This window comes from Aotus nancymaae, unplaced genomic scaffold, assembly GCF_030222135.1.
Source record: "Aotus nancymaae isolate 86718 unplaced genomic scaffold, 86718_ANA_hifiasm-v0.15.2.pri h1tg000059l, whole genome shotgun sequence".
NCBI lineage: Eukaryota > Metazoa > Chordata > Mammalia > Primates > Aotidae > Aotus > Aotus nancymaae.
Genome location: NW_026988473.1, coordinates 3,689,354 through 3,714,595, shown reverse-complemented (window position 1 = coordinate 3,714,595; position 25,242 = coordinate 3,689,354). Strand labels below are relative to the sequence as shown.

The 25,242-nt window shown below is 41.5% G+C and overlaps 1 protein-coding gene and 1 long non-coding RNA gene across 2 annotated transcripts in view; one reads left to right on the top strand and one right to left on the bottom strand.

Annotated features, from left to right (window-relative positions):
* Nucleotides 1-20,178, bottom strand: part of LOC135270060 (uncharacterized) — a 28,842-nt gene extending 8,664 nt beyond the window's left edge. The window contains exon 1 of the long non-coding RNA XR_010338281.1: nt 19,978-20,178. This is a non-coding gene — a long non-coding RNA (uncharacterized LOC135270060). The remainder of the gene's footprint in view (nt 1-19,977) is intronic.
* The window catches only part of PACS1 (phosphofurin acidic cluster sorting protein 1), a 173,828-nt gene that overhangs the window by 42,768 nt on the left and 105,818 nt on the right, over nt 1-25,242 (top strand). The window lies entirely within an intron of this gene.

Below are 25,242 nucleotides of genomic sequence, written 5' to 3'. Positions count from 1 at the left end.
AACCTAGAAGAACTGCCTTTGATTAATGTTAGAAAACAGCTCTTATGAAACATAAAGTTCATTTAATAATACCACAAATACTTATTGAGCACCTATTCTATATCAGGCATTTTCTAGGTTTTTGGAAATAGAGTGGTGAACAAAATAGATGAACATCTCTGCCTTCATAGAACTTAGATTCTAGCTGGGCACAGTGGCTCATGCCTGTAATCTCAGCACTTTGGGAGGTTGAGGCAGGAAGATTACTTGAGCTCAGAAGTTCGGGACCAGCCTGGGCAATAATTTGGTGAAATCCCATCTCTACCAAAAATACAAAATATTAGCATGGGGGTGAGTGTCTGTGGTCCCAGCTATTCATAAGACTGAGGTGAGAGGATCACTTGAGCCTGGAAGGCAGAGGTTATAGTGAGCTGAGATTGCACCACTGCACTCTAGCCTTGGTGACAGAGTGAGACTCCATCTTGGAAAAAAAAAAAACCTAGATTCTAGTTGGGGAGACATATACTAAATAAGATAACACAAATAAAGGGCATTATATAGTATATTCTGTAGGGACAAATGCTGGGCAGAAAAAAAAAATAAACAGGGGAAGAAGACAGGAAGTGTCAGGAGTAGTACTGTGGCTTAATTATTATTATAAATTGTTTCTTTTTGAAAACTATATGTATTATTTTTTGCATTAAAAGCATTGCTCTGAGAAGGGGTCTTCTGACTTCTCCAGACCGCCAAAGGGATCCTGGCATTGAAAAGGTTAAGGAGGCTGGGTGCGGTGGCTCACACCTGTAATCTCAGCACTTAGGGAGGCCGAGGCGAGTGGATCACCTGAGGTCAGGAGTTTGAAGCCAGCCTGGCCAACATGGTAAAATCCTGTCTCTACTAAAAATATAAAAATTAGTCAGGCATGGTGGCAGGTGGCCTGTAATCCCTGAGACTTGGGAGGCTGAGACAGGAGAATTGCTTGAATCCCGGAGGGGCAGGTTGCAGGGAGCAGAGATCATACTCCAACCTGTGCAACAAGAAGGAAACTTTATCTCAAAAAAAAAAAAAGAAAAGAAAAGGAAAGGTTAAGGACCCTGCATTAAAGTTAGAAGACCAGCCCGCAACGTGTGATTAAAAGATGTTGTTTCCTCTTTGATGCTTTATGTGATAATGATGCAGTAGACTTTCCACATACCTCCCTATTATGTCTGGTAATTGTGGCTTTAAATCATTTGAAGCTGTCATTCAGTGTTGAGACTAGTGTTTGTAGGATGTTTTTTCCATTTGTGTTCTGCAGAACCCCAGGGTACACTGAAGCTTTTTTGGCACATGTGGGGTCATTTTAAACTTAAGTTTGGATTATTCTCATCTGTGTTAGCCTAAACAAGTAATCAGATGCCTGGCTTTGAAGGAGGTAGAAGTAAAGAGAATAGACTAAGGGGTTGGTGCATACTTATGGAACATAAACAGCATAGATTGTTAACAGATGCTAGACACAGGTGAACCACTGATTTAACCTGTTTTATGTGTATGTCACTGAGCCACAATCAAGACCTTGAGCTTCTACCTAGTGTCTGTTTAAAGAATTTCCAGCCAGGGGCTGGGTGCTGTGGCTCTCGCCTACAATCACAGTACTTTGGGAGTCTGAGGTGGTAGGATTGCTTGAACCCAGGAGTTCAAGACCAGCCTGAGCAAAATAAGGAGACCTTGTCTCTGCAAAAATGAAAATTCAGCCAGGTGAGGTTGTGTGCGCTGGTAGTCCCAGCTCCTTGGGAGGCTGAGGTGGGAAGATCACTTGAGCCTGGAAAGTCAAGGCTGCAGTGAGCCATGACTGTACCATTGTATTCCTGCCTGAATGATAGAGTGAGTCCTTGTCTCTGAAAAAATAAAAATAAAAAGGATATTTTCAGGCCAGGCACAGTAGCTCACACCTGTAATCCCAGCACTTTGGGAGGCTGAGGTGGGCCAATCACCTGAGCTCAGGAGTTTGAGACCAGCCTGGGCTTGGGCCAACATGGTGAAACCCCATCTCTACGGAAAAAAAAAAAAAATATATATATATATATATATATATTCTGAGCTTATTTTCTCATTATTTCCTTCTTTCCCTTCCCAGATATTTTTTTAGAGCATCTGTGTCAACTAGGAATACAGAGACTAAAAAACAAAAACGTTGCTTGCTTCCCTGATTGGGGAGATACAGATAATTGAATAATCAACTACAACATATTATGTATGGTAAGTGCTAAGATAGAGGCAGGCTCAAGTGTCAGGGAGGCTCAACATAGAAGTGGGAGGCCTAAGCTGAGTGGGAGTTGGGGATAGTCCAAGAAGGCTTCCTGAACCAGTGGCACCAGAATGGATGACGGAGAGGCCCCCTGCTCCCTGCTTGTCCTCTGCTCTCTTCTGACCGGTAGTGTTAATACTTTTTTGGTTTAATGCAGGATCACCAGACTCTGGGGCCCACCACCTGTTTTTGTGTAGCCCATAAGACATACATACCTTTCTAAGTACTACAGCTGAAAAACATCAGAATAATAATAATATTTGTGACATGTGAAAATTATATGAAATTCAAATTTCTGTCTATAAACCTCATTGGAACACAGCCATGCTCATTCGTTTGTGTATGCTCTGTGGCTATTCTCCCTACAGTGGTAGAATTGAACAGTTGCATCAGAGACCTTATGGACTGCAAGGCCTGAAATATTTAGGCCGTTTACAGAGAAAGCTTGCTGACTCCAGTTTTAATGCTTTAACTGCCCTACTGAGAGGCAGGAGGCCGAAAAAATGATGATAGTCAGAAGGAATGCATGAAATCCTGTTATCTTCTGTTAGCTGGTTGCAAGTAGTATGCAGGATATATTTGAGACATCTCTTTTCCTATCTCCTACCAGAGCATAATTCAGGCACATCTCAGTGCACAGGCACGGGCATTTGCCTCATTCTTGTTATGTCCGTTTTGAATTGAATTAGGGGAATATTTTAATCTCTCTCAAAAAGAGGGTATCTGGTATGAGTCAGAATGATTACAGAACATGCTTTCCTGGAGAATAGGAAATAGGGGATCCACTCCTGGTATGCTGTTAGCTGAAGGACATCAGAACTGTCCTGTAACCTCTCTGCAGGTCTCTAAATGGTGGGATTGTTTGGTGAGTACACTAGAACATCTCTAGACACCTTTCAGCTCAGTAGAGACATTGCTGTATGGTGGAAGGAGTGACCTGGGCGTGAATCCTGGTTCTGTCGCTTTCTGCCCAGAAGACCTTGAGCAGCTTATCTAAATGCTGTGTGCCTTTGTTAGCTCATCTGAAAATGTGGCCCTAAGAATGACCTCATAAGAATGGAATGAGATCATGTTCTTAAAACTCTTGGCACTGGTCTGGGTGCTGTGGCTCATGCCTGTAATCCCAGCACTTTGGGAGGCTGAAGTGGGCAAATTACAAGGTCAGGAGTTCGAGACCAACCTTACTAACATGGTGAAACCCCATCTCTACTAAAAATACAAAAATTAGCCAGGCGTGGTGGCACGTGCCTGTAATCCCAGCTACTCAGGAGGCTGAGGCAGGAGAATTGCTTGAACCTGGGAGTTGGAGGTTGCAATGAGCCAAGATCGTGCCATTGCACTCCAGCCTGGGCAATAGAGGGAGACTCTGTCCAAAAAAAAAAACCTCTTGGTACTAATAGGTATTTAATCTACTATAACTGTGAAAACTATGTCTGTGAATGCTTTTTTTATTTTCCAGCTCTGTCTGCTGGAACTCCTTACTTTTATTCTCCTAACTTATCCTTCAGAGCCCAGTTCAGGGGACGTCTTCATGAAGTCCCCCTCGCCCCAGCCCTGTGCTTCCATAGGGCCCATGCACACCTCTCTCTGCTTCCCACTGTGTGCAGGCCCTACCTCCTCATTTTATTATGCTTTACTTTATTGTGCTTCACAGATGCTGCATTTTTTACAGATTGAAGATTTGTGGCAACCCTACATCAAGTAAGTCTGTCGGCACCACTTTTCCAACAGCATGTGCTCGCTTTGTATCTCTGTGTCATAATTTGGTAATTCATACAGTATTTCAAATTTTTTTATTATCATATTGGTTACAGTGATCAGTGATCTTTGATGCTGCTATTGTGATTGCTTGGGGTGCCATGAACCGTATCCATATGAGACGGTAAACTTAATTGATAATGTTGGCGTGTGCTCTGATTCCTCCACCAACCAGCCGTTCCCACATGTTTCTTCCTCTCCTCAGGTCTCCCCTACTTCATGAGATATAATATTGAAATTGGACCAATTAATAACCCTATAATGGCTTTTAAATGTTCAAGTGAAAGGAAGAGTTACATGTGTCTCGCTTTAAATCAAAAGCTAGGAATGATTAAGCTTAGTAAGGAAGGAAGATTGAAAGCCAAGACAAGCCAAAAGCCAGGCCTCTTGCAGCAGTTAACCAAGTTGTGAATGTAAAAGAGAAGTTCCTGAAGGAAATTAAAAGTGCTACTCCAGTGAATGCCGGAATGCTAAGAAAGCAAAACAGCCTTATTGCCGATGTGGAGAAAGTTTGAGTGATCTGAATAGAAGATCAAACTAGCCACGACATTCTCTTAAGCCAAAGCTTTATTCAGTGCAAGATCCTGACTCTCTTCAATTTTATGAAGGCTGAGAAGGCTGCAGTGTTTGAAGAGAAAAAACTTTGAAAAATGCTTTTCAAAGTTTGAAGCTAGCAGAGGTTGGTTCCTGAGTTTTAAGGAAAAAAGCAACATAAAAATGCAAGGTGAAGTAGCAAGTGCTGATGCAGAAGCTGTAGCAAGTTATCCAGAAGATCTAGCTGTGGTAGCTAGATGATGGAATGAAGGTGGCTACACTAAACAACAGATTTTCAATGGAGATGAAACAGTGTTCTATTGGAAAAAGGTCCCATCTAGGACTTTTATAGGTAGAGAGGAGAAGTCAGTGTCTGGCTTCAAAACTTCAAACGACAGGCTGACTCTCTTGTTAGTGGTGAGTGCATCTGGTGACTTTAAGTTGAAGCCAGTGCTCATTGACCGTTCTAAGAATCCTAGAGCCCTTAAAAATTATGCTCAATCTACTCTACCTGTGCTCTATAAATGCAATAAAAAAGCCTGGATGACAGCACGTCTGTTTAGAGCATGATTTACTGAATATTCTAAGCCCACTCTTGAGACCTGCTCAGAAGAAAAGATTCCTTTCAAAATATTACTCCTCATTGACAGGGGAAGGGATGGGAGGTGGGTGAGGGATAAAAGACTACAATTTCGGGGAAGAGAGATCCAAGATGGCTGATCACTAGCAGCTCGGGCTCCTGGTTCCCAGTGAAAGCGCAGAGAACGAGAGGACGCCACACTTTCAGACGAATATTTGTGGCTCACGGACCAGGAGATTCCCAGCAGAGGAGCCCCACGTGTCGCCAGGGCGACTCTTGTGGCCGGCGCGGCGGTTTTGCTGGTGCCTTAGCGCGCCAGTTTTTGGTGCAGAGTCCGGAGATTCCCGGGCAGAAAAGCACCATCAATCTTAACACCGCTATTTTGGCTGGCGCAGTGGACTGCTCAGATTTCGGCGCTGGGAATCAACAAGTTGGACGTCTGCTCAGAGACCTAGTTAGAAAGTCGGTAATTACAAAGACAACAGACGGATAAATATATAACGAAGGGAAGAAATCAGTGTAAAAAGGCAGAGAATACTCAAAATCAGAATGCCTCTCCCTCTACAGGGGATCGCAATTCCTCATCAGTAACGGAACAAGGCTTAATAGATTACAAGTGTGTTCCAATAAAAGAAGCAGGCTTCAAAACGTGGGTGATAAGAAACTTCTGTGAATTAAAAGAACTTGTTCTAACCCAATGCAAAGAAACTAAGAACCTTGAAAAAAGGTTTGACGAAATGTTAACGAGAATGGACAATTAAGAGAGGAATATAAGTGAATTGATGGAGCTGAAAAACACAACACGAGAACTTCGCGAAGCATGCACAAGTTTAAACAGTCGAATTGATCAAGTAGAAGAAAGGACATCAGAAGTCGAGAACCAGCTCAGTGAAATGAAACGAGAAGACAAGATTGGAGAAAAAAGGATGAAAAGGAATGAGCAAAGTCTCCAGGAAATATGGGACTATGTGAAAAGACCTAATTTACGTTTGATAGGTGTACCTGAATGTGATGAAGAGAATGAATCCAAGTTGGAAAATACTCTTCAGGATATCATTCAGGAAAATTTTCCCAACCTGGCAAGGCAGGGTAATATTCAACTCCAGTTAATACAGAGAACACCACAAAGATATTCTTCAAGAAGACCAACCCCAAGGCACATAATTGCCAGATTTATTAGGGTTGAAATGAAGGAGAAAATACTAAGGGCAGCCAGAGAGAAAGGTCAGGTTACCCATAAAGGGAAACCTATCAGACTTACAGTAGATCTCTCAGCAGAAACCCTACAAGCCAGAAAAGAGTGGGGACCAATATTTAACATCCTTAAAGAAAAGAACTTTCAACCCAGAATTTCCTATCCAGCCAAACTAAGCTTTATAATCGAAGGAAAAATTAAATCTTTTGCGAACAAACAAGTACTTAGAGAGTTCACCACCACCAGGCCTGCTTTACAAGAGCTTCTGAAAGAAGCACTATACATATAAAGGAACAACCAATATCAACCTTTCCAAAAATATATCAAAAAGAAAAGAACATTAACACAACGAAAAATTTACACTAACTAATGGGCAAAACAGCCAGCTAGCATCAAATGCTAGTATTAAAGTTATATATATTCTAATCGGATAAAAAGCCAAAACCCATTGCTATGCTGCATCCAGACCCATCTCACATGCAACGATACACAAAGACTCAAAACAAAGAGAAGGAGGAAGATTTATCAACCAATCAGAGAGTAAAAATTAACAAATAAAAAGCAGGAGATGCAATTCTCGCCTCTGATAAAGTAGACTTTAAAGCAACAAAGAGCAAAAGAGGCAAAGAAGGACATTACATAATGGCAAAAGGATCAATGTAACAAGAAGAGCTAACGATTTTATAGATCAACGAGACAGAAAATTAACAAGGACATCCAGGACTTGAACTCAGACCTGGAACAAGTAAACTTAATAAACATTTATAGAACTCTCCACTTCAAATACATAAAACATACATTACCACCTCACACCTATTCCATAAGTGACTACATAATTGGAAGTAAATCACTCCTCAGTAATCGCATAGCATTTCATAGGTTTAAATGAAATATTGGTTGGCTGCTCGTTTGTTATTTTCTTCCCTTATTCCTTCCTGTTTACATCAAGTATAATTATTGGTATAAAAGAGGTTTTCAATACCCATTACTAAACTGCATTCTAGCCTGGGCAAGAAAGCAATACTCCCATTCTCTCTCTCTCTTTCTCTTCCTTTTTCTTCCTCTTCTTTATTCTTTTTCTTTCTTTCAAAAAAATAAATAAATAAATAAATAAATAAAATAAAATCACTACCCAAGAACTTGTCTGTCCTTGAATATGTAGTTTTATGTTTCTTCTCTCTCTCTTTCCTTCCTTCCTTCCTTCCTTCCTTCTTTCTTTCTTTCTTTCTTAAAAAAAAAAAAAAAAGACTACAATTTGGGTACAGTATATACTACTCGGGTGATAGGTACACCAAAATCTCAGAAATCACCACTAAAGACCTTGTTGATGTAACCAAGCATCACCTGTTCCCCAAAAACCTATGGAAATAAAATATTAAAATACTGTATCATGTAATTAATGCATACATCAAATCTTATTGCAATTAAATTTCTATTTTTAGCATGATTTGCTGCAATGAAGTTCTAGTATTTGAAATATTTTGAGCCACTAGCTTGATGTTTAATGGGATTTGATCCCATAGTAAACAAAATATAAACCAAATAAGCCAAAAGGATCTTAGAAGTAATTTTATTTCATCTCTATTTTGAAGATGCTCTGGATGCAGAGTGATTTTCCAGGGTCAGACAGCGAAGTCACGTTACATAATTCAAAGTGTATGAAAATATACATTACTCACAAATTCAAACAGAGTTACCATGGGTGTCTTTTGCTTCTAGTGTTACTCTAACCAGTGTCTAACTATGCCTTTGTAGGTAAAACAAAGTAGAAAACTGGGATACATTAGGTATTCAAGTAACTGAAGATAATTAGTCCTGTTTAAACTATCTAGGCAGGCCCGGCATGGTGGCTCATGCCTGTAATCGCAGCACTTTGGGAGGCCAGGGCGGGCAGATCAGTTGAGGTCAGGAGTTTGAGACTAGCCTGGCCAACATGGTGAAACCTCATCTCTACTAAAAATACAAAAATTAGTCATGCATGGTGTTGCATGCCTGTAATCCTAGGTACTCGGGAGGCTGAGGCAGGAGAATTGCTTGAACCCAAGGAGCAAAGGTTGCAAATGAGCTGAGTTTATACCACTGCACTGCAGCCTGAGTTACAGAGCAAGACTCTGCCTCAAAAAAAATCTGGGCAACTTTCATACTTATTTTTCAGGCATTTGCTTCAGTAGTCCACTTTATGTGTTAGTATTCGACATTACTAGTGGGATTTTGCTCTCGTGCTCTGTTTTCTGATTTTTATCACCAGTGGTTTCATAGTTGTATACAGTAATCTCTGGTTAGAGACAGAGGCAGTGGCCTGCTGGAGAACACACCAGACAGAAAGTCAGAGTTCCTTGTTTGGGGCTTTACTTTGCCCTTGACTTCCAGTAATCAGGGTGTTTCTTTGTTCTGAAACACGCTTGTGTTAGTCACAACCAGGTTCACAACTGGCAGGTAATCCCTAAACGAGTAAATCCCAGTGGAACCAGAAAACTGGGTCTTGTTTTCCTTAATCAGAGCCTGAGTTAGAATCAGTTATTGAACTGGAAAAAAAAAGTGTTAGCCATTAGAAAAAGAATTTAAATTACTGGTCTGTCCATATTTAGAATTTCTTGCAATCATTTCCACTGTATGTAACACTGAAATCCTTTGTGGTTGTCTGCTGCAAAAATGAATCTTTGACCCAGCAACTTTAAATGCTTTTGACACCATTGGGAATTTTGAGAATTCTTAATTTAATCTCCACTTGTCCTGGGTGGGGGCGGAGATGAGGGAGAAGTGGTGTCCTTTTGCATTGGCAGTTATGCTGTCTGTAAGCAGAGGCTTGTGCTTCTGGAACTTATGTTTACCAGGGAATGATTATTAGCATAATAAGTATCGTATTCTAGCTTTGATTTCTGGAGGTGGTAAAGAGCCAGCCAAGCAGAGAGAAGAGTGGGAGGTGACTGGCAGCAAGGGTCTTGTCGCTGCTATTAGTACAACACCGCTGCAGGTGGAGGAGCGTTTCATCAAAGTGGGAAGAAGAGGATGCCTTCTCTGTGGATGACTCTAACTTCCCTGCATGCCTCCTCTTTACAGGCCTGCAGTGAGCTTAGGATGCAAATGACTTTCTTTTCTTTCCCATCCCAAGCCTATCACGGATTCTTTCTCTTTAACTGATTCTTGTTCTCTTAGTAATTATTTAGCTCTCAAGCAGGGACTTGTCCTGACAAGGAGAACAGGAAGATCACTTGACCAGGCCTTCTGGTTCCTATCTACACAATGTCTATAGTCCCTTCTCTCAAAGACTCAGTGTTTAGACTCACATGTCTCCCCGAAGGGAAGGAGGAGTTATTAAAGTAGAATTACACTTAAGTCAACAGGTTTTCTGAACCCCCAGTGAATTTTGAATTCTCAGTGCAACCTTCCCCTGCTTCACTGTTCCTGTTTCTTCTCTGTGCCTCTGTTTTCCGGTTGGGAAAGTGGGAAGGATCCTGGCTGTGGAGGAGAGTGGAGAAGAACCCATGGGCCCAACTGCATCAAGGGCCTTCCCTCAGTAGAGAGCAGAGAACCGCCTGGTCCTCCTCACTCAACATGTGCTGTCTGTGTGCAAGATGCTTATGGGTAATGTTGAAGAGGTGTAGTAAGAAGGCTTCTCTGTGTAATTGGGGACTAGAACATGCACAAAAAGTTGAGTGCATCAGGGTACATTCAGTGTATAACTTAAAGTAAGTGACAGGCATAGGATGGTGGGCAGAACTGTGATGTATTTCAGACAGTGACTCAAGGACTGCTTGTCTCTTTGTAGGAACACCATAGTCCAAAAATGGGGGTTGATATCCTGTGACACTTTTCTAGATTAAATGATCCTAATATTATACAGTAAGTGCTTTTATTTTTAGTTAGTTGAGGAAAAAGGTGGCATTTTTCAAAAAGTGAGACAGAAAAAGGAATATGGGACATTATATGTATCTCCGGGTATGTATGTGTATGCGCTACTACCTATAAAGCAGCCTTGCTGCTGAAGTACATCCCGAGTTACATAAAACGTCTAGATCTTACTACGTATTTATAGGAAATACAAGGGGTAGAGAAACATTGTAAATGGCTTTTTGGGAATAGAATCCGCAAATTCCAAACAGCATTATAGTATAAACAGACCAGTTTTTTCAACAAATAAATCATAAGGGGAAAGGTGAGAAAAAAGCCCCTATAGATAAAAAGAGATTGAAAAGATGAATGAACCAATAGTCATATATAATTGATTCAGACAAAATGAAGAAAATGTCAGGCAGTCTGGGAAATGTGGACACTGATTATTTGACAGTATTTATGGCATTAAGAAATTTATTTTATAAAACAAAATAAAAAAGACAAGAAATTTATTTTATATTGAATATTGACAATAAATAATTAAATTTTAAAAATTTGCTGTTAAGTGTGAAAATTGTGGATACATTTTAAGAGAATATCCTTTAAAGGGACATATACATTAAATAGTTACATATGAAAAGAAATGCTGTCTGTGATATGCTTCAGAATAACCCAGGCAAGGGAGTAGGTGGGATAATCGCTGACACAGGATTGGTTATGCATTAAACACTGTTGAAGCTGGGTGTTAGATAAACTAGCCTCATTCTACTGTTCTAATGTGCATATGTTTGAAAAATTTCCAAATATAGAGTTAATTTTTAAAAAATGTAACAAGTGAATGAGGGCTGGACATGGCAGCTCATGCCTGTAGTCCCAGCACTTTGGGAAGCTGAGGCATGTGGATCACCTGAGCCTCCCCTCAGTAGAGAACCACCTGGTCCTCCTCACTCACCACTTGTTGTCTGTGTGCAGGGCACTCATGGGAGATGCTGAAGAGGTGTAAGAAAACTGCTTCTCTGTGTTTGAGGAGTTCTGTCCTCTTAGGAGTTTGAGATCAGCCTGGCCAACATGGGGAAACCCCGTCTCTACTAAAAATACAAAAATTAGCCAGGCTTAGTATGCACGCCTATAGAGGCTGAGGCAGGAGAATCACTTGAACTTGGGAGGCAGAGGTTGCTGGGAGTCAAGATTGCATCATTGCAATCCAGCATGGGCAACAGAGTGGGACTTATCTCAAAAGAAAAAAAAAATAAGTGAGTGAGATATCTTGACAAAAGGTGGAGTAGTGGTTGCCTGGAGCCAAGGTAAAGGGGCACCGTGGCTGCAGAGGGGTACAAGGGATCTTTTGGGTTGATGGGAATGATCTGTGTCTTGACAGTGATGGTGGTTTCATGGGTACTCATCAAACTTTTAAATGTATGTATTTTATTGTAATTAAATTATACTGTAATAATGTCAGTTTAAAAATTGATTAAAATTAATAAGAAGGGGCCAGGTCTGGTGGCTCACACCTATAATCCCAGCACTTTGGGAGGCCAAGGCAGGCAGATCACCTGAGGTCAGGAGTTTGAAACCAGCCTGACCAACATGGTGAAATCCCATCTCTACCAAAAATACAAAAATTAGCCGGGTGTGGTGGCATGTGCCTGTAGTCCCAGCTACTTGGGAAGTTGAGGCAGGAGAATCACTTGAAACCCAGGAGGTGGAGGTTACAGTGAACTGAGATCATGCCACTGCACTCCAGGCTGGGTGACAGAGCAAGACTCCATCTCCAAAAAAAAAAAACAAAGGTAATAAGATTTTTTTTTAAAGTAGTATTATTATTTTTAAAATAGAGATGGGGCCTAACTGTGTTGCCCAGGCTGGTCTTGAACTCAAGGGCTCAAGCAATCTATCCTCCTCAGCCTCCCAAAGTGTTGGGATAATGGTGTCAGCCACTGAGCTTGGCCAGTAAGAAGGGTTTTTATGTATTATGCACGTAGTGTGGAATCAGTAGTTTCAGAGGTGTGAGGCACCCAGCACTGCCAGGCAATAGGGATTACCCAGCTTGTGCTGCATCTTTAATTTTTCCCTCCACCTCAAGTTAACTTTATCATTCATACTTCTGATTTTGCAGTAGTATCTCTAATTTCTCCTTGTAGCTATAGAGTCAACTTGAATTTTGTGATATTTGTCCATGTGTCTGTCATCCAAAAGGATGTGCATTTTTATGCTACAATAAATGATGTTAGGAGGACATCTACCCATTTATGATGATAATTTTTTAAACATTCAATTGGCTGCATTATAATAGTCAAGACCTACGGGTACACCTGAGGTGAAAACAATTCAGTTGGATTCTAATTTTAATTTATTTTTCCACCCAGTCTACCAACCAACCAACCAACCAACCAGTCAGCCAGTCAGCATTTATTGAATGTATTATTTGGACCATCCACTGGGTTGGGTTTTGGGTTCATGAGGATGAATATGATACAGTCCTGCCCTAAAGGATATAACTTTCAGGGTGAAAAGATAGCTGTGTATATGTATAATTTCAGCAGTACTACAAATACCATGGTCAAAGTGGTGCAAGATACAATATAGTAGGCCACATTTATACATGTTGGCCTCCTCCCTCCCTCCCTCCCCACTAGCTTCTTTCCTTACCTAGTAGGTCAAATGAATCAAATGCCAGGCAGTTTGGAAAGGAGAGTTGAAAAGTAAGGAAACTTCCTTCTGTCCCTATAAATTTGTAACTTTTTCTTTCAAATAAAAATTTGTTATTTTTACAATACCATTATATTGACATTGCAAGGGTCCCTGGTGTTTTTATGTTTTCTGTTATTGTCATTTTGTGTCTCTTCTCCCATTCCCATCCTACTCCCATTAGCATCTTATCTGATGGGTATAATATGTATCCTTGGATATATATGTATCCTTATATGGTGTTTTAAAAATAAATTTATTTAAAAAGTATTACATGATAATTCTCATTCTGATTCTTTCTTCATTTAAAACTATGTTTTTAAGTTCTGTTGTGTTTATATGATGCTTTTAGCCACTGCATTCTATTTTTCTTGCTTTATCTACTGCATTTTATTTATCTGTTCCCCTAGTGACGGACACCTCGTTACCTCGTTTGTTCTCCCTGTACCACAAACAATGCTCTGCCAGTGTGGTGGCTCACACCTGTAACCCCTGTACTTTGGGAGGCTGAGGCAGAAGGATCACTTGAGCCTGGGAGTTTAAGACCAACCTGGGCAATGTGACAAAAACCCCGTCTGTACCAGAAAGTAAAAACTTAGCTGGGCATGGTGGCATGTGCCTGTAGTCCCAGCTACTAGCTACTTGAGTGACTGAGGTGGGAGAATCTCTGGAGCCCAGGAGGTTGAGCTGCAGTGAGCCTTGATTGTGCCACCACTGCACTCCAGCCTGGGCAATAGAGTGAGACTGTCTCAAAAATAAAATAAAACTGAATAAATTAGTAAGAAAATTCTCATATATGTCTTCTTATAAACTTGTATAAGTTTCTCTGGCTAAATACCAACCAGTACAATTGTTGGGTCAGAGAGTATAATCATATTTAATTTCACTAAGTAATGCATGATTGCTTAATTTGTATTTCCACTACTAAGTGCAGTCCTTAGTGTTTGACTTTAAAATTTTTGTGAATTTGGCAGGTTTCACATGTTATTAATATCTTGTTTTAACTCACATTTCTCTGATTACTAATGAGTATGCATAGATTTCTGTATATACTGAGTAGTCTTTGGATTTTCCTTTCATGAATGACCTAGTCATATCATTTTTCCATTTTTCCAGTACAGTTTCTTATATTCTAGCTATTGATCGTAAGGCAGTTATAAGTGTTGCAGATATCTTCTTCTGTCCCTCATCTACCTGCTAACTTTGTTCATGGTTGTCTGTTCAGCAGAAATCCTTTGTTTTAATTTAGACATTTCCTTTGGTTTTTCTGTTTATAAAGATTTGTGCTTTTTGATGTCTTACTTAAGAAATCTTTTCCAGGCCAGGCGTGGTGGCTCATGCCTGTAATCCTAGCACTTTGGGAGGCCAAGATGGAAGGATTGCTTGAGGCCAGGAGTTCGAGACCAGCCTGGGCAACATAGCGAGACTCCATCTCTATTAAAAAAAAAAAAAGAAATTATCCTATATTTTCTTCTAATTAGGTTTATGTGTGTCTAAAATTGACATCTCCAGTTTGTTCTTTTCTCTGATCTCTAAATTTGTGTACTCACTGTCTACTGGATAGCCCCACCTGAATATCTAATAGATATCTCAAACTTAGCATTGCCAAAAACAGATCTCTTTATTTTATCCCTTTCTCACTAAAAAAAGAAATCTGTTCCTCTCCCAGTCTTTATTCATCTAAATACATTTATCCCTCAGTATCTGTGGGGCATTGGTTCCATGAGCAGCCCTCTGCAAGGGATACTGATATAGGTTAGCTTTGTGTCCGCACTCAAATCTCATCTTGAATTGTAATCCCCAGATGTTAAGGGAGGAACCTGGTGGGAAGTGATTGGATTATGGGACTGGTTTCTCCCATGTTGTTCTTGTGATAGTGAGTGAATTCTCACAAGATCTGATGGTTTTATAAATGGTAGTTTTTCCTGTGCTCTCACACACCTCTCCTGACACCATGTGAGAAAGTCCATGCTTGCTTCCCCTTCGCCTTTGCCATGATTGTAAGTTTCCTGAGGCCTCTCTACCTTGTGGAGCTGTGAGTCAATTAAAACCCTTTATAAATTACCAAGTCTCGTGTAGTATCTTTATAGCAGTGTGAAAACAGACTAATGAAGATACCAAAATCCATGGATACTCAACGTTCCTTATATATGACACTGTATTTGCATATAACCTGGACACATCCTCCCCCATACTTTAATCTCTTGTATACTTATATACTTAATACAATGTAAATGCTATGTAATTGTTGTTTATACTGTGTATTATTTAGAGAATAAAGAAGAAAAGAAAAAACATGTTCAGTACAGATACAACAAGCTGGAGTTTTGCTGTCTTGCCCATATATATGCATATTTTTTGAGATGGAGTTTCACTGTCTTGTCCAAGCTGTAGTGCAGTGGTGGGATCTCGGCTCACTGCAACCTCCACCTCCCAGGTTTAAGCGATTTTCATGCCTTAGTCTCCCGTGTAGCTGGGAATACAGGCACGCGCCACCACGCTCAGCTAATTGTGTATTTTTAGTAGAGATAGGGTTTCACCATGTTGGCCAGGCTAGTGTCGAACTCCTGAACTCAAGTGATCTGCCTGCTTTGGCCTCCCAAAATGCTGGGATTACAGAAGTGAGCCATGGCGCCTGGCTTTTTTCCTAAATATTTTTGATCCACGGATATGGAACCTGTGGGTACAGAGGGCTGACTGTAAATGGCACTGCCTTCCACCCTGTTGCTCAAGCCAAAAACCCAGGAGCCATCTTTGCTTTTTTTCATGCTCTGCATGTGCAATCTATCAGCAAGTTCTATACATTCCGACTCCAGAAAATTTCTTGAATCTGTCCCTGACTCTTTATTGCCTCCTGCTGCTACTCTAACCCATATCACCTGTCTTTTGTATGGCCATTATTACTTTGCTTTTCAGGGTTTATTTGTTGCATTTATTCATCTCATCTTTATAGCTAGCTTTGCGAGATAGAGCACTAGGTCTGGCTGGCCATATGCTGCCAGATGGAGGAGCTGAGTTTCTTCCCTATGTTCTGCTCATTGGCTTCACTAGTGGCTGCTGGAGGCATCGCTGTGCACTGATGCTTGGGGCAAAGGATCTTGCCAACCTCCATGCAGGTCATTGGAACAGCTGATAGTGTCCGTGATTTATAAGGTAATGTAGGTCAAGAGATGTCATTGAAAGATTTTTGTCTGCCAGCAGGTCTGAATCTGAAGAACATGCCAAGGCTAGGGTGGCGCTATCGCAGCCTCCGATTCCTGGGTTCAAGCTGTCCTCCAGAGTAGCTAGGACTATAGGCACACACCACTACACCCAGCTGACTTTTCAGTTTTTTTTTATAAGAGATAGGGTCCACATCTGTTGTTCAGGTTGGTCTGGAACTTCTGGCCTCAAGCAATCCTCCTACCTCAGCCTCCAAAAGTGCTGGATTACAGGTGTGAGCCACCACGCCCACTAGACCTTTTTGTTAAATGTACCTTAAAGCAATGCTTTCTTCCTTTTTTCTCTTCACAAATTTAATTATTTATAAACATAGCGAATGGAAAGAAACTGGATTAACAAGCCAGAAGGATACTTGTTCCGGCTAAGTGTGATACTGGGCCAGTCATTGACTTCCTTATTCAGATGCCTGTGATACACATGCCATGTTTATTCTAATTTCTTAAAGGTGTGAGAACCAAGCTTTAACATATGCATAAAATGCCTATTCCTGAGGCATTTATCACATTGTCATTGTTCCAGGTTCCTCTCTGCCCTCCCTGAAATCCCCATTAGCGTAATTCTTCCCCATCCCCATGTCTGAAGTCCACTGTCCCACTGTGTGTTGCTGCCATTGACTCTCCTGAGGCTGGCTGAGTTTCAAAAGCAGCAGACTCAGTGATGAAATTTATTTTTCTTTCTTTCTTTCTTTTTTTTTTTTTGAGATGGAATCTTGCTCTGTCACCCAAGGTGGAGTGCAGTGGTGCAATCTCAGCTCACTACAACCTGTGCCTCCTGGGTTCAGGTGATTCTCGTCCCTTAGCCTCCCTAGTAGCTGGGACTACAGGTGCGTGCCATCATTCCCAGCTAAGTGATGAAATGTCTTCTGATTTCTCTGGCCCTCCCTACTTCTGGAATCCAAATGACACACTACCTATCATTGCCATTTCTGATTTGGATACACAAATATAGGGACAGATGGGTGTGTGTGTTTGTTTTCGATGTATTTTTTTTCTCTGTTAATCTGGCTGTAAAAGCATTTCTAATGGCTTATAGTTTAGTATGTGTTCCCAATTTGGGAGCAGGCTATACACCTGGAAGTCCAGTTAGGTAGGGCTCCCTGTACCCTGGTGCCAGGGAGTTGTTCTGACCGATGGTGCACCCTGATGGCCTGTGTAGAAACTCAGTCATGGCATCATCTTCCTCTTTTTCTCACTGTCTTGGGGGATTCCCTTGACTCCCCAGCATTTGCTCACTTTTATTCTGTCTTGAATCTTAGGTAATTGTACCTGAGATAATCCTTCTTATCTCCTCTTTGGGTTTATTATTTCTTCTCTTATTTATTGCTCTCTAACCTCAAAGATATCTTATTTTGGCTGGGCGCAGTGGCCTACTCCTGTAATCTCAGCACTTTGGGAGACTGAGGCACGTGGATCACCTGAGGTCAGGAATTCGAGACCAGCCTGGCCATTGTGGTAAAACGCCATCTCTACTCAAAAATTAGCAGGGCGTGGTGGTGCAGCTACTTGGGAGGCTAAGGCAGGAGGATGGCTTGAACCCAGGATGTGGAGGTTGCAGTGAGCTGAGATCACATCACTGCATTCCAGCCTGGATGACAGATACAGACTCCATCTAAAAAAAAAATATCGTTTCTTCTTACCACTAATTTTTTAAATTATATTTTGAACTAAAAGTGTTTCCCAGTCATGGCTAAAAAGTACTTAGTGGCGTATCCATATCAAAAAGAATGGAAACCCTCGATTTTGAAGAGAAATTAGAAGCCATGCTAAAGACTCATGGTTGCCAACTTGAGGAGCTCTGAGATAGGTAAGGTGCTCCCTTCAGAATCTTTATGGGTTTTTGTTAGCTCCTCAGCTTTCTCCAACTAAAATTGCTTTGGTTTAAGCTTTAGAACTCAAAGTAAATGAAAGTTCTTTATTTTAACTTTAGTTGATAAATTACTAATATTACAGAGGGAATTTCTGCATGGAAAACATGTCAGTGCTGCTGCCCAGACACACCATGCGTGGGTTCAGCATGCACCATGGCTGCCTGAGACCAGCCTCCTCCCTGCTGTCCTCCTCTCCTCTCCTGTGCTCTTTTTTTTTTTTTTTTTTTTTTTTTGAGACAGAGCCTCAATCTGTCACCCAGGCTGGAGTGCAGTGGGGTGATCTCAGCTCAGGGCAACCTCCACCTCCTGAGTTCAAGCAATTCTCTTGCCTCAACCTCCCAAGTAGCTGGGATTACAGGCACCTGCCACCACACCTGGCTAATTTTTGTATTTTTAGTAGAGACAGGATTTCACCATGTTGGCCAAGCTGATCTTGAACTCCTGACCTCAAGTGATCCACCCACCTTGGCCTCCCAAAGTGCTGGGATTACAGGCGTGAGCCACTGCACCCGGCCTCCTGTGCTCCTCTTAACACGGTTTCAGATTCTGCCCAGGTGCCTTCCAGACTAACTTCTGGAACACTGTCCACCTGTTGGTTGAATTCTTGAACTATTGATTGGTCTGTGATTTTTAGCTCATAATTGGACTGTCATAAATGACATAGAGACGTAAGTACGTCCCACAGGTTATGTGGCTATGCTACTGAGACCTCACACTCAACCCTCCAGTCCTAATTCACTCTCTTTCAAAATTGTGCTTTTGCTTTTAGTGTCTGGGGAGCCCAGGAGAAGAATGTGAAATAGGACTGCCCAATTCCACTACCACACACACACATGACAAAAACCGAAACAAACCAAAATACTCCTGAGTGTAGGAGTTATGATTTAACGAAACCTTCATATCCTCTTCCATCCCCACTCCAGAGAGCACCATACTTAGAATAAAAATCTGGGAGTGATAAGTACCATGGCTTCCAGTCTTTACAGAGCTGTGAGAGCCCATCGTTATTTGATTTATTCTCCTTTTTCCAGAGTGGACATAGTCTTTAAATAGAATTGCATAATTTTAGGGTTTTAAGCACCCTCAATAATCATGCAGTTTAGTTTCCCGTCTCATGCCTTCCAAAAACATCGTACAAGTTGTCCCTCATCTAGCCTTGGCCTGAGGGCTTCCACTGAGCAACAATTCAGCACTTGTTAAAGCAGGCTCATTCCATTGTATGGACTGCCCAAATTATTAGTAAGTTCTGTATGTTCAGCTAAAACTTAACTCATGGGAATTTCCACCATGAGTCCTGATTCAATCATTTGTAGCAATGAATGACTCAGTTTTTTCACTCCCACAAAAGTAGACTTCTGCTATTGGAGGACAGCACCCAGCCTCTGTAGTCCCTCCAGACTCAGTGTTGCCCACATTTCCATTGGCTTTTTGGGCTTTTTTCTTCTTGATTTTTGGGGATTTTTGAAAATAGCCCTGTGTCTTGGATATGAGTCACAAATTGCCCCCCCCCCACTCCCATTTTGTCATTTGTCTTCAAGCTCTGTTTATGCTGGTGTTTATTTTGCAGAATTTTTTCTTTAATGTAACGAAATGTCACCATCTTTTTAAAAATGGCCTCTGGACTTCATTGGTTTGAATTTTATTCATACTTGTAAAGGCCTTGTCCGCTTGAGGCTGTTTAAAAAATACCCATATTTTCTGTTAGTACTTACATGGATTTGTGTGTGTGTGTGTGTGTGTTTGTGTGTGTGTACTTAAATCTTTTATGCATCTAGAATTTATTTTAAGATAAGATGTGAGGTAGGGGTTCAAATTAGTTTTTTTCCAGCTAGCTGCCTAGTTACTCCAACATTATTGAACCATTCATTTTTTTCTGCTGATTTGAAATGCCATTATATTAAATTCATGGCACACTTTTAGATCTATTCCTAGAATGTTTCCATATGTTTTATTGCCAAGAAAACCACCACACACATCTTATACCTTCATTATTGAAATTTTTAACCTAAATGTAAAACTTGTTATGCGCTTACCTCGTTAAGTGTCCAGCCTGGCATCCAGCCGGTCAGGATGGTTTGACTCTGCTCCTTCCTGCCTCATCAGCCTCTTCTTTTGTGCTACCTGCAGGTTAATAAGCATCTCTTATGTCGTTATCCAGGCCATTGACAAGGAGTGACAATAATGTTGGTCATTGTAGGGCTGTTCTTTGCACTCCAGTGGAGAGCCATTACTCACTCTTCCTATTTTAAAAATGCAGCATGATAGGTTAAAAAGTGTGGCTGAGGGCGGTGGCTCACGTCTGTAATCCCAATACTTTGGGAGGCCAAGGCGGGCAGATCACGAGGTCAGGAGCTCAAGACCAGCCTGGCCAATATGGTGAAACCCTGTCTCTACTAAAAATACACCAGGCATGCTGGTGCATGCCTATAGTCCCAGCTACTCGGGAGGCTGAGGCAGAAGAATCCCTTGAACCCGGAAGGCAGAGGTTGCAGTGAGCTGATTGTGCCACTACACTCTAGCCTGGGCGACAAAGCAAGACTCTGTCTCAAAAAAAAGAGCTTAGGGTTTTGGTTTCAGTTGCAGGACTAAATTTGAGCATGCCTTCTATATTCATCGTTTCTCAGACTTTAATGTGAACAGGAATAACCTGAGAATCTTGTTAGAATGTGAATTCCTTTTTGTTTTTTAACTGAGTCTTGCTCTTGTTGCCCAGGCTGGAGTACAATGGCACGGTCTTGGCCCACTGTAACCTCTACCTCCCAGATTAAAGCAATTCTCATGCCTCAGCCTCCCAAGCAGCTGGGTTTATAGGCGCCCACCACCACGCCCAACTAGTTTTTGTATTTTTAGTAGAGACGGGGTTTCACCATGTTGGCCAGGCTGGTCTCGAACTCCTAACCTCTTGCCTATTGTGCATAGTGCTGCAGTAAACATGGGAGTGCAGAGACCTCTTTTATCTACTGATTTCTTTTATTTGGGGAATATACCCAGCAGTGGGATTGCTGGATTGTAAGGTCTCTATTTTTAGTTTTTTTGAGGAACCTCCAAACTCTTCTCCATAGTGGTTGTAAAGTTGCAAATATTGACAGTAGTTACTCAGTGGTGCCAAACTACAGGAGAAGTCCTGCTTGTATTTCAGTTAAGGTTTTTTACTACATAAGAGGGAGAAGGCCTGCTTGTATTTGACAAAACCACCTTTACCCACATACTAAATCCGATAATGTGGTTTTTGCTCAAAATGCAACTCTTATGTAGTAAAAACCTTAATTGAAAGTGCACCATAGCTCAGTGCTTCTCAAACTCTAATGTGGGTAAGAATCTCCTGGGTATCTTGTTAAAATGCAGATTGTGATTTCAGAAGGCCTGGGTTGAGGCCTGAAGTTCTGCATTTCTGACAAGCTCTTAGGGGGTGCTGAAGCTTGAACTCTACAGCTGTAGCTTGCAAACCAAGGAGATTTTTGACTGAGCTCTAGTTCAGAACTTTTTCCTAACACATGAGAGTTTTTTTTTTTTTTTTTTTAAGACAGAGTTTTTGCTCTTGTTATCCAGGCTGGAGTGCAATGGCGCGATCTCGGCTCATCGCAACCTCCGCCTCCTGGGTTCAGGCAATTCTCCTGCCTCAGCCTCCTGAGTAGCTGGGATTACAGACATGAGCCACCGTGCCCAGCTAATTTTTTGTATTTTTAGTAGAGACGGGGTTTCACCATGTTGACTGGGATGGTCTCGATCTCTTGACCTCGTGATCCACCCGCCTCGGCCTCCCAAAGTGCTGGGATTACAGGCGTGAGCCACCGCGCCCGGCCCCCCACATGAGAGTTTTGGTTAGGAATTATTGGAGAAGTTCTTCATGGATTTTATTTCAGCAGACAGGGAAAGATGCTTTATATCTGTGTGACCTGCCTTGTTCACAAAAGCCGGTGATAGAGTCCCAACCACAGACCTCCCAGACTCAGGCATGACTTGTACTCTGCTGTCACAGTGCATGGCTGAGAGAGGGATGCCCATTTGGTGGAACTCTTTGTTTTTCTTTTTTTTTAATGTGTGAATAGGCAAAACATTCACAAGTTCAAAATTCAAACGATATAGAAAGAGATACATGGTTAGTTGCGTCCTCACCTTAATTCCCCATCTGCTCAGTTCCCAAATCCTGCCAAATTAGTACTTTATTAGCTTCTTGTGTGTCTTTCCAACTATTTTTATGTATATACAAGCAAACATAAATATATATAATTATATATAGTGTCTCTCTCTCACCTTAAAACAAATTAATGTTAACATACTATGGACATTGTTCTGCACCTTGATTTTCTTTTTTAATGAAAAAATTAATCTTGGAGATCTTTCCACATGTCCACATGAAGAGCTTTCTTTGTTTTCTTTCAACAGCTTCATAGTATGTTATTGTATCGGTCTACCATAATTTAACTAGAGATTTACTTACTGATGAACTTTAGATTGTTTCGAATTTCTTGCTATTAAAATGCAAAGAATAAATTCACATTCATATATTTTATGTACATTACACATTTTCTTTTATTTAGCAATACGATTCTGTTTAATGAAGTCTTAAAATTTTATGTATCTTGAACTTTTCATGTTTAATGAAATATTATTTTTATGTCTTTAAGTTCTCCTTTGATGAGTTTGGAAGGCATTTTCACCTTTCTGTTATTAACACAGAACAGGTTAAATATATTTGTATGCATTTTTCCTTTTTTTTCCTAGAGACAGGGTCTCACCATGTGGCCCAGGTTAGAGTGCAGTGGTGCAGTCAAAGTTCATTGTAGGCCAGCCACCATTGCTCATTGCTCATGCCTGTAATCCCAGCAGTTTCAGAGGCCTAGGCAGGGATGGATCAGCCGAGGTCAGAAGTTTGAGGCCAGCTTGACCAACATGGTAAAACCCCAGATCGACTAAAAATACAAAAATTAGCAGGGCATGGTGGTAGGTGCCTGCAGTACCAGCCACTCAGGAGACTGAGGCAGGAGGATCACTGGAGCCCAGAAATTTAGGTTACAATGAGCATTTTTTTTTTTTTTTGAGATGGAATCTTGCTCTGTTGTCCAAGCTAGAGTGCAGTAGTGTGATCTTGGCTCACTGCAGCCTCTGCCTCCCGGGTTCAAGTGATTCTCAGCCTCCTAAGTAATGGGACCTATAGGCATGAACCACCACACCTAGTTAATTTTTTTCTGTTTTTTTTTTTTTTTTTTTTTTGTAGAAATGCAGTTTTTGTTTTGTTTTGTTTTTAAAACAGAGTCTTACTTTGTCACCCAGGCTGGAGTGCAGTGGCACAATCTTGGCTCACAGCAACCTCCGCCTCCCGGGTTCAAGCAATTCTCCTGCCTCAGCCTCCCAAGTAGCTGGGATTACAGGTGCCCACCACGATGCCCAGCTAATTTTTCTAATTTTAGTAGAGATAGGGGTTTCACCATGTTGGCCGGGCTGGTCTCAAACTCCTGATCTGAAGTGAAGCAATCTGCCCACCTCGACCTCCCAAAGTCCTGGGATTATAGGCATGAGTCACTACTCCAGGCCAGAGATGCAGTTCTGATGTATTGTCCAGGCTGTGTCCTGGGCTCAACTGATCCTCCTGTCCCACCTCCCAGAGTGCTGGGATTGTAGGTATGAGTCACTATGCCTAGCTGGGCTGCATATATTATATTTTTTCCAAAGCCCAGGTAAAATGTGTTCATCTCTTAAGAATCAGCATTTTGTTTTTTTTTTTTTTTTTTTTTTTTTGGTGAGATGAGGTCTCGCTCTATCACTCAGGCTGGCGTGCAATGCCACAATCTTGGCTCACTGCAGCCTTCACCTGATTCTCACACCTGATTCTCCTGAGTAGCTGGGACCACAGGCACTGCCACCACGCCCAGCTAATTTTTTGTATTTTTTTTTCTTTTTTTTTGAGACGGAGTTTCGCTCTTGTTACCCAGGCTGGAGTGCAATGGCGCGATCTCGGCTCACCGCAACCTCCACCTCCTGGGTTCAGGCAATTCTCCTACCTCAGCCTCCTGAGTAGCTGGGATTACAGGCACGCGCCACCATGCCCAGCTAATTTTTTGTATTTTTAGTAGAGACAGGGTTTTGTCATGGTGCCCAGGCTGGTCTTGAACTCCTGAGCTCAGGCAGTCCTCCCACCTTGACCTCCCAAAGTCCTGGCACTACAGGCATGAAGCACTGCACCTGTGTTATCAGCATTTTATTTTAAAAAAAGAGGAAGGAGATGATTGCTGTCAAAACTTGATAGACCTTTCCATTTAAGCTGAATGGCAGTGGGGCTCCTGAAAAAAAGAGAAGACGGTTCGTGACCAGCCTGGGCAACATAGTGAGACCTTGTCTCTACTAAGAGAAAAAAAGGGAAGAAAGTTCAAACTGTTGCCATTAAACACTGCTTCTCCCAGGAAAGTAGCCCCACAAGCCTTGGGTTTCTCTGAATGATGTCTTGGGTTTTAACACCATCCCCTTACTTGTTAGCCACCTTCATGGAAAAAACCCACAATCCATGAATATTTGTCATCTGGCATACCATTACTGGACAAACAAAATGAATCACAAGCTGGGGCTTAATTAGAAATTCCATTATTTATAGACAGATCAGATTAATCTATCTAGGAAGGACAGTGAAAGAGGCTATTTTTCCTGATGCCGCTTTTTAAACTGCAGTCAGGTGGTGCTGTTAATGAAAATGCCAAAGAAAAAGAGTGATTTCCCTCCCAAGCAGTATTAGATTATAGTGTTGTCAGGAGTCTTGCAATTGAATTCCCTTCTTGTAATCAATTCCACCTTATCAGTTAACTCTACTTGTAATGGACTGTTGGCTTCAAGAGACTTAGTCTGGATTATTTAAAACTTCCTTGCTATAGAGGAGACATCACCTTTGGCATTTCCCCTTCCCAGGTGGAGCATCCCCTGTTGGAGCACTTTGGAGGCTGCAGTGTTGTGAGCTCTGCCCTAGCTAAGAGGGATTCTGGAGCAGGTTCAAAGCTGCAGAGCAAAGGTTCATTTGTCTGCTTGATGCCAGCATGCTGCCTGTTCTCCATAGGCGGGGGCTGAGTCCATGTTAGTGTTGTTACTGCATTTCCCATTCACGTCTGCCTGTCATGTTCTACCACTAACCTCAGGGAAGAAATGAGTGGGAAATTTAGTTTGCCATGATGTTTGCCCTGATTTAATGTATGATACTTAGTTTGGGAAGCCATTTGCTGTTGAAGACCTTCTTTTTTTTTTTTTTCAGACAGAGCCTCACTCTGTCACCCAGGCTGGAGTGCAGTGGCATAATCTCGGCTCACTGCAACCTC